The sequence below is a fragment of the Mastigoproctus giganteus genome, chromosome 6 (assembly GCF_048544385.1).
Source record: "Mastigoproctus giganteus isolate SK-2022 chromosome 6, ASM4854438v1, whole genome shotgun sequence".
Taxonomy (NCBI): domain Eukaryota; kingdom Metazoa; phylum Arthropoda; class Arachnida; order Uropygi; family Thelyphonidae; genus Mastigoproctus; species Mastigoproctus giganteus.
This window is the reverse complement of record NC_143580.1, coordinates 131075237-131091759: the sequence shown is the minus strand read 5'-3', so window position 1 is coordinate 131091759 and position 16523 is coordinate 131075237.

Below are 16523 nucleotides of genomic sequence, written 5' to 3'. Positions count from 1 at the left end.
CTGAAATAATGCCGACCATCATTTTGATGGCAAAGACGAGTCTTCTCTCGTGAATGATGTCAGGAAGACGTCGGATGTTGAGAGTGTCGCCATCTGGGCGGGCCTTGGTGTAGGGGGAAGCCGAAATTTCCATATGGCCCACTTCAGTAGCCAGAATTCCACAGCGAAAATCCGTATTTGAAATCTGCTTATGCCAAGAGAGATTACAAGTCAGCGTAATCCCCAATAGAGATATATGATCTTGCCTAGAAATCATAGTGTCATTGAAGATAAGCATAGGGGCAGAAGGGTCCTTTTTGTAAAATATAAGACAGGACTGAGTTTTAGAAGGATTGAAATCAACTAAGTTATCTTTGCCCCACTGGAGATCAGAATTTAAGGAATTTGTAGAGGATATACACTCTCAAAGATTATTGGATCCATTGTAATGAAGCAGCTATTCAAATTTATGAAACTTAATCTGTCGGACTATTCTCACGGATTTATCAAGGGTCGTTCCACCTGCAGAGATATGATTTCGTTTGTCTCGAATATATCCCAGGCGCTTGACGAAGAACTCCATTTTCCTTGACTTAAGCAAAGTCTTCGATAAGGTCGAAGGCTTTGTTTAACTACCTCATTAGTCTCTGATGAGGTAGGCTTTGTTTAACTAAGTCGAAAGCTTTGTTTAACTAAGTCGAAGGCTTTGTTTAACTAAGTCGAAGGCTTTGTTTAACTACCTCACCAGAGACTAATTAATAAACTGGATCATTATAGTCTCAAAGGACAGGCACTAAACTGGATTGCAAACTACTTGGAAGGCAGAGAAATGTGGATGACATTTAAAGGCAAATCTCATATCCTTTTAAACCTGACATTGGTGTCCGGTTTCATCCTTAGGCTCATCCTTAGGCCTATTGTTATTTCTTATCTACATCAACGACCTACCAAGTACCCTTGGTTGGTAGAACAAAATGGTAGTCAATGAAAATAAGTGCGAGCTAATGAGTTTTGCTAATGCACACAAAAAAAAAAAAAAAAAAAAATTCATTTTTCCTATTGTACCAACAACAAGGCGATCAAAAAAGTTAGTACAACAAAAAATGTAGGTATATTTATTAAAGAATCACTTTCCTTTGGTGTTCATGTCTCAAATATTGTGAAGGCAGCAAAAAAAACTAGGCTTTCTTAAAAGAATTAACCAAGACTTTAATCAATTGGCACTTTTCATCTTTCTCTACAAAATTTATGTTAGGCCAGCACTAAAATTTGCCTCACAGGTCTGGTCCCCACGTGCAGCTTACCAAATATTAGAAATTGAAAATATTCAAAAAAGAGCAATACAGTACGTTTGCTTTAAAAGTAGCCTTGAATACAATGAGAAATCTTACCAAGAGTGGTGTGTATTCTTTGAACTTGAAACACTGGAAGAAAGAAGAGATAAAGCCGACTTACTTCTTTTTAACCAGCTGTTAAATGGTACCCCGAATTGCCCTCATCTCGTCTCACAAATAAACGTCAACGCACCAACAAGAGCTTTAAGAAACCATCCTATGCAAGAACTAATTATGGATACTACAACTACTATAACAGAACTGCAACGTCAATCAACAAATCAAACCTGGAGATATTCGATACCCATGGACACTTCAAGAAACAACTGAAACTGCTAACCACACCCGTTACCTGAACCTTAAAATTGGCTCTTCTTACCAGTTCTAAGGCTCTGATTCCGTAATGTGTGTATGTGTGTGTGTGTGTGAAGAAATACCAGTGTTCAACCTTTTTCCTTCTTGTTCACTTCAGTCATCAAGATCCGTCCTGTTATTTATTGTTTTATTTTTTTCTGTAGATTTCAATTTACTGTTCTTTTTATGTACAGTTACTTTTCTCTTTACATTGGAAATTTATACTCCAAGATTCTGCTTTGGAGCTGCAATAATGATTTGTAGCTGCACCCTCAGGCATCTTTGATTGTTGTTTTGTAGCTGTTAATAATAATAATAATAATAATAATAATAATAATAATAATAATAATAATAAATGATATTAGAGAAGTTGAAGCTGTTTATGCAGGGCAAGGTTTCTCAAGCTGGAAGTGCAATACAATGTGCTATCATTGTATATTATAATATTATAATAATACTATGACAATTAATTATCAATTAATCAAAAATATTATTAATCTTATTAAATTTCATTGTTATTTAAATTGTATTTAAACGGAAATCATGACCCAGACTAGAGCTGCGAAGCAAAGATCACAGACTAGCGGAGTGCTGTGACTCGGGGGAGAAACGAAGGGGCCATTCTCCAACGCATCAGTCTCAAAAAATGTGCGCAATGTGAAATGTTTGCGGACCTTAATAAAACAGAACATGATCTAGCCAAGGAGGATGCTCTTTTGTGTGCTAGGTGTCTAAAGTGTCAATAAATTAGGAGCCAACTCAGTGTTTTGATGGGCGTCTATGAAAGCTTGAGGTGTAGGGTAAATGCCCTCGAAGAAATTAATATGAGAGCCCATCAAGCTCTCAGTTGCCCAGCTCAACGGCAGAGCTCACTCCTGTGCATCAGACAACACAGAGGTGATCTCAAAGACAGAATGCGCTGGTCCCAAAGGACCTAGTTATTGTTGGTGACTCTATTGTCAGGGAGACGGGAAATATACTATGCAAGAAGGATGGGTGGAACAGGACCAAGGTATGTCTGCCAGGGGCAAAAGTTGATGACGTTGTAGAGCAGATAGCATCTTTTAAGGGCACAAAAGGTGATATTGTTGTACACGTTGAAATTAATGACATTAAGAGTAAGAGATCTGTAGATTAACTCAACAAATACAGTTCAATGTTGAAAAAAATTCGCGAGTTAGGGTTGAATTTGAAAGTGTCTGCAATTCTGTCCAGACACGGTAGGATGGAGTGTATGATGAGAGCCTTGTCAATCAATTCGGCCCTGGAGAGATTGTGCAAGGGTCAAGGGGTATTTTTTTTTTCAGCCTGATCTGTGCTTGTTGACAGAAGAGATTGTTTCTACAGGGATGGGGTACACTTAAATAGAAAGGGTGCAAGAATATTTGCTGATGCTATCGAGGCAGTGTTAGGTGGGTCGGAAAACTGATAGATTGGGGATACACAGACTAAAAGGTTGACTGTGGCGGCAGGCAGAGGAAAAAGTGATTCTTGCATTACTTCTATTAGATGAGCAGCAGCCTGGAAAGCAAGGTAATGGAGCTTTCCAGGACTGCTGGGAGTCATAGTGGAACGAGTAAATACATGGACTGTGTTAGGGTGACTAAGAGTACGAACAGTTTAATGTATACTTGCGTGTACACCAATGCTAGGAGTATAATTAATAAATTTGATGAGCTTGAAGTGCTAGTCAAGACATCAAAGGCAGATATTGTTGGGATATCAGAGACGTGGTGTCACACAGATATAAGCAGTACAGAATTGGAATTTGAGTAGTACAATGTGTACAGAAAGGATAGACAGGACAGAAAGGGAGGAGGAGTTATGCCGTTAGTTAAGAAACACATAAAATCTAAGAAAGTGCATCCAATTAATGTTGGTGGACAATGCAATGTCGAGTCTGTTTAGTGTGACGTAAGCACTGGGAAAGAAAAAATGAAGATGTGTGTTACAGGCCTAATGAATCTGATGAGTCTAATGAGCAATTGTGCAGAGAAAAAGAGTGGGCCAGTAAATCAGAATGTCTTGTAATGGGGGGATTTTAACTTTCCAGATATTGACAGGAAATTGTGGGTTGGTCACTCGCACACTAGCAAGACTTTTGTGGATTTATTGAATGACCGTTTTCTACAGCAACATGTTGTAGAGGCAACCAGAGGGCGTAATACTATTGATCTGATTATCAGCAGTGATTATTCATGCATTAAGAATTGGCATATAAAGGAACCACTCGGTGACAGTGATCACAATGTACTCATTTGGGAATTACTTAAAGATGTAACTACTATCAAGGCTAAAGGGAAGGGCTTTTTCTTTCGTAAAGGTGACTACAGGGATCTTAGACAGTTTTTAAATTCTGAACAGTGGGATCAACTGCTGATGTTACCAACTTGAATTCTAAATGGGAAGCTTTCAGTGTTTTAATTTTGGAGGCTACTAGGCTTTTCATTCCAACTAATAAATACTGTTCAAGGTTTAGGCCTAAATGGATGTAAGATGAATTAATGAGGCTCGTGGCAGAGAAGAAAAATGTAATGGATGCATATAAAGTATCAGGTGACACAGAAGCCTATGACAGATATAAACTAGTCTGTAATCAAGTCACAAAGGACGCTAGGCAGGCGAAGACAGATTACGAGAAATCTTTGGCAAAGGATGCATAAAAAAAAAAACAGCAAAATGTTCTTTACTTATGTAAACTCTAGAAGGGAAGTGATGAATCAAATTGGACCATTTAACATAGATTGGTTGACTATTGATGATCACGCTCAGGTAGCTGATAAACTGAATGAGTATTTTGCATCTACATTCACACATGAGGAGTTATTCAATGAGGGGAGTGCCAGAAGTTTATCAAACTCTAACAGGGAGCTAAGTGATTTTGTAATAACTGAGAGCAAAGAGGAGAAGAAATTGTTGAAGTTAAACATAAAAAAGGCACCTGGGGTGGACGGGATCTATCCAATTATATTAAAGGAGGCAGCAAAGGAAGTAAGCAAACCCTTAGCCATAATTATGAGAGCTTCCTTGGACTCAGTGGAGGTTCCCCATGGACTGGAGTTGTGCAATTGTATCAACAATTCACAAAGGGGGTTCAAAAGGTGACACACGTAGCTATAGACCTGTTCGTTTAACTTGGGTTCCGGGGAAAATAATGGAATCACTGGTTAAAGAAGCATTGCAGGATCATCTAGGCAAGACTGCAGTAATAGTTAAGACACAGCATGGGTTTGTTAAAGGGAGATCTTGTCTGGCCAATTTGATTGGATACTATGATGTGGTCACAAAGGAACTGAATGCCAAAAATAATTTTGCTATCATATACTTGGATTTCAGGAAAGCTTTTATACTGTTGCACATGGAAGACTGCTGTACAAATTGGAGAGGTATGGCATTAAGGGTAAGTTGCTACAATGGATAAAGGGAATGGTTGAGTGGGAGACGAAAGAGAGTGGTAATCAATGGACACTGCCCTTCGTGGATAAATGTTATTAGTGGAGTTCACCAGGGTTCTGTGTTGGGCCCATTGTTGTTTGTATATTTATCAATGATATTGATGAAGGTATATAACAGGAGCGGTCAACAAGTCGATTGCGGCTTTAATTTTGATCGATCACGACGAATTTTAAATATATATATAAAACAGATTAGTCAAAATCTAAATATTATTATTATTATTATGCGTTCCACTTGTATATGCTTATTACAAATCCGTTGAACCACGTGACTACTCTTGTTGCCACGGAGCCAGTGCGCTTATTTAGTGAAAATTCACGCAGTTTCGTTGTGGAGAGCATAGTGTATGCGTTGAATCCTTATTTAGCTTACTTAATATTAATAACCGGACAGTACTGTACTTGTACGTTACTTTAATATTTGACTTAAAATGAATACTACGATAAAGAGTAAAACGTATCATTTTCATCAAGCGTGGGAACTAGAATACTTTTTTGTAATGATAAAAGAAAAATGTTGTTTGATTTGCAATGCTTCCGTGGCCATACCCAAAAAAGGAAATTTAGAAAAGCACTTCAGCGCACTCCATGGTAAATACTAATCGGATTTTCCGCCTAATAATGACCTTAGAAAAAATAAATTAAAAGAACTTAAATCCAGATTAATCGCACAACAAAATTTCTTCATGACACCTAATTTACAATCTAAAGCAGTAACTATCGCATGATTTAAAGAGTCATCTTCTTGCAAAAAAATACAAACCTTTTTCTGATGGTCAGTTCATCGAAGACGTATTTTTAGAAATAACAGATTCTCTTTTTGAAACTTTTAAGAAAAAAAATGAAATTAAAAGTGCTCTTCAAGATCTGCAATTATCTCGAAATACTGTGATGCGACGCATCGAAAAAATGAGTAAAAATGTGAGCGGACAATTGCATGCTCATATTGCTAATTTTGTGTTCTTTTCTTTACAACTGGATGAATCTAAAGACGCCAGTGAAACAGCTCAATTGCTCGTTTTTATTCGTTCGTATGGTTTTCGACGATTCTGCCACTAGAGAAGAATTGCTGGGTATGGTTTCGAAGAAGAAAAACACTACAGGTCTTGATATGTTTAACGCATTCAAAAATTTTATTGAAAAAATAAATTACCACTATTTAAGCTCGTATCAATAACAACGGATGGAGCTAAAGCAATCAAGGGCATCTTAACGGATTCATCACATTGTGCCAAAAGGATGATGAATTCCCAATTTTTTTTTAGTTACCACAGTACTGTATCATATTTTACTGGCTAACATGTGTTAGCCAGCAAAAGATTAAATACTTAAATACTAAAGTGTTATGGACATAGCTTTCAAAATTGTGAATTCCATCAGAGAACAATCTCTTCAAAGGAAACTTTTCAAAATGCGACTCGATAAAAATGAACCAGATGTGATATCACACGCAGATGTGAGGTGGCCGAGTCGGAGGAAGTTTCTACAGAGATTTCGAAATTTGCTGAATGAAATTAAAAAATTTGTTGATCAGCGAGGAGATGATTATCAGCTACAAGATACGGAGTGGTTGTGTGATCTGGTCTTTTTGGCAGATTTTACCAGTAAATTCAGTGATCTGAATTTTGAATTACAAGGAAAATATAAAAATGTGGGTGACATGATTAGTAGTATTTCTGCGTATAAATATCAATTTTTGACAATGACTAAGGATCTCAAAGAAAAAAAAATCGATCATTTCGCAAAGATTCATTTGCAAAAATATCCTGTTTTTGAATTTAATAGTGAGAAATGTTTCTAAAATTGAGAAAGTTGCGGATGATTTTGAAACCAGATCCAGTAATTTTAAAACAATTGAAGGCATTGTTCAATATATTTCTTATTCATTTAATGTCGACTTAGATAGGAAACAAATTACAGAAAAAATCGCTGCGACTTTTCACATGGCGCAAATATAACTTGAAACTGAAATTATTACATTGCGAAACGACACCTTCCTAAAAGCCAGATCATCAGAAAAAGACTTTTGGAAAAGTACCCAAATGTAAAAAAATGCAGTAAACTTTTTAATTCCTGTTTTGGTTCCACATATCTATGTGAATCGGCCTTTTCGCATTTGAAACAAACAAAGATGAAGAATTGCTCTACTCTTACGGACTTGTATACAGAAGATTCTTTACGGTTGGCCTTATTACAATATATCCCCGGTTTTGAAAGCTTGGCAGACGACATGAAGACACAAACTTCACATAAATTAAAAATTTAAATACGTATAACTTTAAAATAAGAATTCTGAATTGTATTTAAGTTTAAAATTTATAAACAACATTTTTCAATACGTGTTGATTAACTTTATTAACCATGTGCAATGAAATCCTTGAATGGTAGATCGCGGCACATTTTGAAGAAAAAAAGTAGATCGCATCACAAATTCAGTTGGCCACCCCTGGTATATAATGTCCAAGTTTTCAGATGATACAAAGGTTGGCAGGGTTGTTAATGACAGTAAAGACAGTATGCTACTCCAACTGGATCTAGATAAGTTGGGCAAATGGGCTGAGAAATGGCAACTGAAGTTTAACATTGACAAATGCAAAGTACTGTAATTGGTAGCAATAACCAAAGAGAAACGTACCAACTGTGTGGAGCTACACTCAGGGAAGTGGAAAGCGATAAAGACCTGGGGGAATTGTGCAGTCAAATATGAAGTCCGCTGAGCAGTGCAGACAGGCTGCCAGGGCAGGTCATGAAGTCTTGTCAATGATATATAGGAATTTTGCTAGCAGGAACAGGGAGGTGGTTATCCCGTTACACAAGGCAATGGTCAGGCCACACCTAGAGTACTGTGTACAGGTCTGGAGGCCTCATTTTAGGAAGGAACGAGTACAAAGGGCAACAAGATTGGTGCTCTTACTAAGAAAGGCTTAAGTTCTGCAAATTTCAGCGCAAGGAGAGTAGGCACCTGCGAGGTGATCTGATTGAGGTGTATAAGGCCTTGAATGGGTTGAGCAAGCTGAATGCTGATGGGATTCTTCCTCTTGCTCAGATTAAGAACCTGAGAGGGCACAGTTTCAAATTGAGGAAAGAGTTGTAGAATAGATGTGCAGAAATTTGCCTTTAGCCAGCGGGTTGTTGATTGGTGGAACAGACTTCCATCTTTTGATGTGGAAGGGGTTTTTTTTGGCTGATGCTGCATAAGCTTGCTTTCTTGCATCGCATGCCTCTATTAATGATAATGCCAATGCTAACAAGTCGATGTTCACCAGTGTCATCAGTGTACAAAAAAATGATCGGGTGGTTCAGGAATAGGTAGTACTTCACCGTGAGGCACGGAACGAATTGCAGACGATATATTTGGATACGTCATTGTCATCCCTTTTCTAAAGGAGGCACCATACAGAAGCAACAGTCTGTGACGTGATTTGTCGCCTCCCTCCATATCATGGACACTGCGAAAGGGCATAAAACGTCCTTTTCTATTCACCCACGCGTTGAGTTTTGATGAACAGCTAGCGCAGCATATATGTGGAGCCCATTTCTTGTCCTGGTCGCCTATTTACACCCAAAGTACAAGAAGTAGGCTAATTTTTGGCTCAAGTTAAGGGACGCTTTCTTGAAGCTAATGTGACTTCTGCACATATGTAACAGAAGTGATCCACACTATTCACACAATTACAGGGCATATAAATCTTACACGACACAAATAGTGCGCAAAAAGTGGGAATCTCACTGAGAAATACCGTTAACTGAAAACAGATCATCGTGTACCTAGCCGTATTCGAAGATTACTACAACAGAGTTGAAGACCCATTTGAGGTGGTAACAACTTATCACATGATGCAGAGCGAGGTGACAGTTGCCAATCTCGTGATAAGAGCGTAGTGCTACTGAAACTGCGGTGTTGCCATACGTTTTGCCGAGAGCCGTAGTTCATAATGTAGAGTATCTCGCTAATATGAGATCCCAACTGTAATTCGAAAATAAGAGCCAATCGACAAATTTTAATCTGATTTTCGCATTCAGCAGCATAAAATTAGTCAAGATTGGGTGTTTTCTTAACATTTTACGTGTTTACCAGTATTATGAGATCAACCTTGGATTTAGGGAATGTCCTTACAATCTGGGGAAGTGCCCATTTCGTTCCTGTTCACTTTGCCCTTTGTTCAGGAGGAACAATGGGCAACGTAAGTAAGCAATTACAGATCTGCAAGTTTAACTTCAGTGACGGAAAAAATAATGGAGTCGATGATTCAAAGAAGTAATGGAAGATCATCTTGACAGACATCATGATAGTTTACGGCAATCGCAGCATTGAATTATTAAGGGGTAAATGGTGTCTAACCAATCTCATCAACTACAATCATGTATTCACAAAGAAACTGAATGTAAAAAATAATTTTGATGTCATACACTTAGAATTCAATTAAGTTTTTGATACTTTACTAAGAATTTCTGAAATACAAACTGAAGCAGTATGGCATTGTGAGAAAATTGCTGCTATGAAATAGTGATTGACAGAAAAAATATCGGTTATTAACGGCCACTGCTGTTCATTGGCCATATTTAAGCAGCAAAACAACTCAGGAAATGAGGCATCCGTATATTGTGCCTGTAATTGGGTGTATTCTTTGCTGCAAAATGAAAAAAAAAAAGAAAAAAATCATCTAACTCTCACTTTAAACTGATTAAAACAAACGCATTATGGAAAAAAAGCCCATAAAAATTCCTAGTGTCACTGACGTGACTCGAAGCCGGGCCTTTTCAATCCGGTGTGGGAAGGACGGTGACGATGCCACTGTGCCCCGCGCAGATGAAGTGTGTCTAATAATGACAGTGTTCGGTGTCAAGGGCACTGCCCCCCCCCCCCCAAACTCCGCGTAGTAACTCTGTGATGCATAGAGTTCACTGTAAAGGTCAGAATGTGTATGTGTAAGTGTAGGTTTTTTTGAAGTGTAGTGATCAGTTGTGTTGTTCTTCTGGCCGTTTATACGTGGGCTTCTAATGGATCCCACATTGACCATCACTCATTTCGTGAGAGGTAGGCCAGGCAATAGAGGAGAGGCAATAATACTCTAGCAAGGCCCGTAGAGTCGCCTAAGCTTTATGTGGTTGGACCTAACAAAACAAATGAAAAAATATTATAGTCGAGCACGGGGATATAGTGTAAGAAGGGAGTAAGGTGTAAGGCTGGGAGAAAGTGTAGCGGGTATAGAGAAGGCAGCCACTCAAGTTCGGTGGATCAAAGTTGCTCCACCAGGCGAAAGAAAGAGGAAGGGAACAGGTCCTGGGAAAAGGAGGAAAGTCACACAGCAAAAGGAGCTGGGTAGTAATCATCAAAATCGCCGTAATACTGGTCAAAGACCACTAGAATCCTACTCAGTCCAAAGAGAGAGTTACCAAATCTTACCCGGATAAGATCGGAGCTGGCAGATATATTGAAAGTTTGATTGGCAGAGCAGTGCCTTTGAAGCATATGGTAGGGGCATTCAGATGAATGCCCAGGCATCATTAGAGTTCCCAGTATGAGCAGGCAGGAGGCTCTTCCGTCTTGAGAAAAGAACTTGGGCAAATTTGGTAAACGCATGATAGTACTGTTCTTCTATAATGAGCAGGTGTTTATGTCCATGTGGTAAGTCTTAGATCCTAGTGTAAAAGATGCTACGAAGGTCCTCATACAATGGGAAGATGTATAGTAGATGGTTCTAGTCCTCGATTTCTCCATAAAAAACAATAGGGGTTGTCTATTATGCCCATGAAAGTCAATTTGTTATTGATAGAACCATGTCCAGTTATTAGATACGTTGCATAAAGACTTGGGGAGAACCAGGGTGGAGGTTTGGGGACAACAAGTGAAACATCAGGATGAAATTTTTTGGTAATTAGACCCTTGTCAGTGTCTGTCTATCTGGCCAGCCAGGTCTCTAGAACCTTGGCTGCAATAAGTTTCTTCTCAGTCTTGCTGTCATTGAGGATGTTGATGATATACCCAAGGATGGGGCCTGGTAAACCCCTGGACAAGTAGTACTATAGAGTCCTCGAGGGATGACCTCTAGATCGAGCGGAAGGACAGCAGCAAGAACCTGGAGGGCCACAGAACTGACCATGAAGGATACGTCTCAGGCAGTAGCGTAGCTACCCTTTTTCGGGCCCGGAGGCAAATAACATGTTCAGGCCCCAACTTAATTAATGAAAATTGCAAAACAGGAGACAACCAAAGACGCCGGGCACCTAAAGGGCTCGGGCCCGGAGGCAATTGCCTTGCCTGCCTACATGGTAGCTGCGCCACATGGTCGCAGGATAGTTTCTAGCTTGTGCTGGTTGCGGTTCAATGTAGCTCGATGAAACCAGTTCCAGGAGCTGCATGTAATGATTGGTAGAAAGATGGATTTGTAGAGCAACTTAAGCGTGCGGCGGTTCAACCCCAAGTCTGACCGGCTAATATAATTCCTGACCTTGGTATGGAGATGAGAAAGATGCGAGAAAAAGGTGAGCTTAGAGTCCAAGTCGATAGCTATGTGTTTACGTTCGCAGGGCCGCTCAAAAGCGCCGGAAATGCGTGATCAATACGCAGGCGGCAAATCGAAAGGGAGGCAAAGGGCGATAAAAATTGAAAACCAGCACCAGCCTCTGTAAATACATTTTATATTAATAGGAGTCCTAACTACTTTGTTTTTCGTTTTGTGTATGATTGTGTCAATTGTTACGTGTATACTTTGCGGAATTTGTATAAAATGATTGTGGCGCTAAGTCTGTAGACAATGTACTTCTGTGTTTATGCAAGGGGGGAGTCAATCGGACTAAAGTAAGAGATGCGTAGACACGGCGTACGAGAAGACAGAATATTATCATTTAGAAAAGCGTTTCTATCGCTAACGTTTTCATTAATTTAATAGTAGTAAAATTTTATGATTAGCGCAAATAATAAATGTAAATATTTTTAACTCATTAAATGAAATAGTCAGTTAAAATTACTGAAATATCTTAGAACAAAATACACTAAATATTAATTTTTAAAATCATTAAAAAAATTATTGGATTAATTACCCAGGTAAGATGTTTCCGAGAAAAAAATTGAGTCGAACAAAATATAAAAAAAACAACAAAAAAATTAGGCAAAAAAAAAAAAAAAATAAGAAGGAAGTATGCTAAAGTATTAAAAAAGTACTTCAACTATTGTACATGCAGAAAAAGGTGATGAATCGGAACAAATTTCTGATGATGATAAAGTAATAGCACAACTTATAATGGAGAAAGAAAATTATGCATCTAATGGAGGTGAAAAATCAGAGCAGTGAATGAAAACATTCCCATAGAAGCCATCATAGATCCTGGTCGTTAGCCCATAACTTTTATCAAGTGGATAGACATGTTGGTGGAAATTGGACCTAAACAAGTAAGTACTAACTAAGTAAGTAAGCTCTTACTTACTAAGTAAGAGCTTCCATAGGCTCAATTTATCCTACATTAATTAGTAAAATAATAATAAGAGGAGTTTCCCTCAATATAGTGCGTAGAACACTTCCGTATGATACCCTCCAGATATTAAAACGAAAAAATCGACAACTTAACCGGCACATTAGAATAAAATAAAATATTTAAATAATCAATTTAACACAATTCAAATCAATTTAAAACAATTAAAAATCAAATTAACGCAATTAAAAGAATCTAACGAAAATATTCAAAACGATTTTCCTTCCTGAAGCTGACAATGCTTTTCGACCGTATGTCGTGATCACAGGAATGAAAATTACCGAATCGGGTTAAACCTGAACTTAAATAGAGATTATTTGTCTTCGCGCATGCGCGTAAAGGTCCACACATCGGAGATCAAATATGGCCGCCGAACATTAACCGAATTCTCGTGTAATTCAATTTCAACAGTTCCTGCAATTAATCGTCGCGTATAATTACGTTGAAAGTTAAGTATTAGCCTTTCATGCCATTAACGAAAAACATACTTTTTTATTTAACGAGGCCAAAATAATAGGTTTTCTATTCTATCTAGATAAATCTCGGCAATTAAACCGCTTAGGCTTAGGCGAAATTTACACTAGCGATAGAACAAAATATGTGCGGCCATTAGTAATAGCAAAAGTCTCTGTATCTCGACCAGCTGGGTCGGTGTGAAAAGAAAAATTAATCCACCTTGAGTTGTGAATGTTAAGATCACTAAGGAAAATTACCTCACTGTCAGGAAAGTTTGAAGGAAAGGAATTTCTTCTGTGTTTACAGTCACTGAACACTGATAGCACCACGAAATGTCTGCGAACAATTTTTAATTTACCTACTTCTTTAAGAAATTAAAGGCAAATTACACTCCACACAAGTTGAAGTGCTCATTATTTTACCAATTTCCATTTCTTGATATACCTGCGCATCCTACTGCTAAAAGAATATTTAAGGTTTGGAACTTCCCGCAGATGTTTGTTCTATTGGTTTGACTATTCATGATGCATTCAGTAGATAAGCACTTAAAGTAAAAGAGAAGGGCGGGGCCTGTTGTATGAAGTAATGAAATTTTTGGATATGGTATGCACACAAGAATATAACCAGCTCCTTGACATGGGGCCTCGACAAGTTCCCCCTCTCCCAGCCTAACAACATCATATATACTTACTGGGCACGGCTCCATCAACTCCAAACTATTTCAATTTGGCTTGTCTGACACCAATCTCTGCTTGTGTGGTGTTGAGGAAACCTGGACGCACATTCTGTATCGCTGCAGCCTGTACCACGACCACAGATCTACGCTACAAGCTGCCGTCAGCAACTTCTCTGAAGGAAATGAAGTGGCACTGACTGAAACTTCTTAATCGTTCTCAGCTCTAGAACAATTCTGCTTTGCTGTTTTCACCAAAAGAAAGCAACTCTTCTCAAGTCTATCAACATATCAACAACAAGGAACCAACCCAACACCTACAATGTCTATCGATATCTCTTAAAACTGATATTACCTGCCATTTACTTTTTTTTTTTTTTTTTAGCTGGTACCCCAGTTTGGGCAGCTGTGGGTACGGGATTAGCTAGCACCCACTGGTATAGCACTACATCCAGTGGGGGCAGTTTTCGTTCTTCCTGGGACAGAAAAAGACTGCTATCTTGTGGTTCCTCTGATATTTCTGATTAGTTGCGTGATGTGATTTTCAGTGTAAACATGTTACATGTTCATTACACTTATGACATTGTAATTAACATGATTCTATGTATATCATTGTATATAATATGTATGTATGTACATAGCGGATTTGCCAGTTTCTGGCTAGGGGCCGCTTGTTGTTTTTGTAAATAAATAAAGAAAAAAAAAACAAGTGTCCCCCGGCCAACGCAACACGCTGCTCGGATTCTTCCAGTCACTATCATGCAAAGTACAGGCAGCGAGATTATACATTAGCTGATCCTTCTAGAGTTACCAATTCGGTCCGGTGGACTACCGAGAGCAGGGGTCGGCAACCTCCTTGAGTGAAGAGCCATTTTCGATCTAATTAAAAAAAAAAAAAAATAGAATAGCAGCACTTCAGCTCAAGTTGGGAGAAGGGGGGAGTTTTTTAAGAAATTGAATTGAGTGGGAAGGTGATTTGTTAAAAATATATATATATTTTTTTAATATTATTATTAAATCCGTTTATTAAAAATAGCAAGTGTTTGCTTTCATCCCTTATACACAGCCGCCCGGCTAGAAGGGTGTACAAAATGCAAGAATTGCAATTATATACAATATGAAGGGTGTACAAAAAGCAAAAATTACAATTATTTATAGTATTTACAATATAAGAAGAGTGTACAAAAATGCACGAATACAATTATTTACAATATTTACACAAGTGCATATATTTACAATATTGTTTACAAATTCACTCATTGTCAAGATTATAGTTGGAGTAAACTGTGCGCTTCTGAGATGCTCTTCACTCTGGACTGCTTACTTTCGGAGTATTTCACAGGGTCTATTGTCAATGAATTGAAAAGGTTCACTGTGTTATTTGGGAAGAAATTCTTCAGACAGCACAGGTTGCACAGTATAGAATGCAACGGTAGGTAGGGACTGTCAATACTGCGTCCAGCACGTGGAGTAGAGATAAGTCCTCGAAGACTGGGGGCGTCAATCACACCGGTAAGCATCTGAGAAAGAAGAAGAATATTCCTGGATGCAATGTGAACTCTCCAGGGAGTAATATTTAAGTTGGTATATAAAATAGCCCTGGAGATGGTGAAAGCATTGCCCCTGATCCTGTTCATCCATCGCATTACCCAGTACTCGACTGCGAGGAATCTATTTATATACGACGTCGGAGCAGAAATAACATAAATATGTTATTTATTAATAATATTTCTAATTAATGTGACTTTTGCTGCTGAACTTCTTGAGAGAGTCTCTCACCATCAGTGAACTATGCTGTAATTTTCATCTTTAAGCATGCTGAGAGTTGGCATTGTTCGGACGGTTTCCTAATTTATTTTTAATATAGTTCATGTTCAAAAATATTTGCCCGCAGAAATTCGTCGAACCAAAAACTGAGAGAAGTCCAAACGCAGATATTTTCAAATTTATATGTGTCCGGTAAGCTACACCACGCATCGAACATAATTTGGACTTGCTTTTTCAACTCATCCATCGGCATCCATTTATACAGAATTTTAAGGGCAGCCTTTTGCCTCTCCAAATCCTCAATTTCAGTTTTAAGGCATTTTAGTGTTGCACTCCATATGTCCTTGATTTTTAAGTCCTCTAACTCCATTTCAAACTTTGCATCATGTGGGCTAAAAGTTAAAGAGCCGCAGGTCGCCGATCCCTGACCTAGAGGCTGGTCTGCGAACACCGGTTTAGAGCTGTACACTCGAAATGTAAGGAAGCCTGAATCTCATCGTGATGCCCAACACAACCTCAAAAGACATCAATCATACTGCATGATGGAAGAGATGAGAATTACCCGAACTTTGCTCTGGAAACTAAATATGGGTTTTCCCCACTTCACGCCTCCAATAAGCAAAGTGAAGGTATTGCACCGCTTGATGAGTCATCTACCAACATATTGCCTGTTGACACAGAGAGGCGGCATTCCTCTGTGTGGTGTGGACTACACCTCAAACCCTACTTACGTTGGAGACGGCGCTGACTCTTTTTACAAGTTTCAGCTGTGAATTACAAGCTACCAAAAAGATCCGTGTTTTGCTATTTTATTTACTTAATTGTCATATTATATTGTACTTTATAAGTAGCTTTATAGTTCTAGTTACACTTAATTTTTATTTTTAATTTAGATAGAGTTTTTGTAGGTTACTACTTAATATACGTAAAACCGTTGTTTCGTTCGAATCTTGCAGCCATTGTTTTAGTATAGAGTGAGTGGTAGGGAATTCAAATATTGAATTATGGTAAATAGGTAGCTCTAACGTAAAA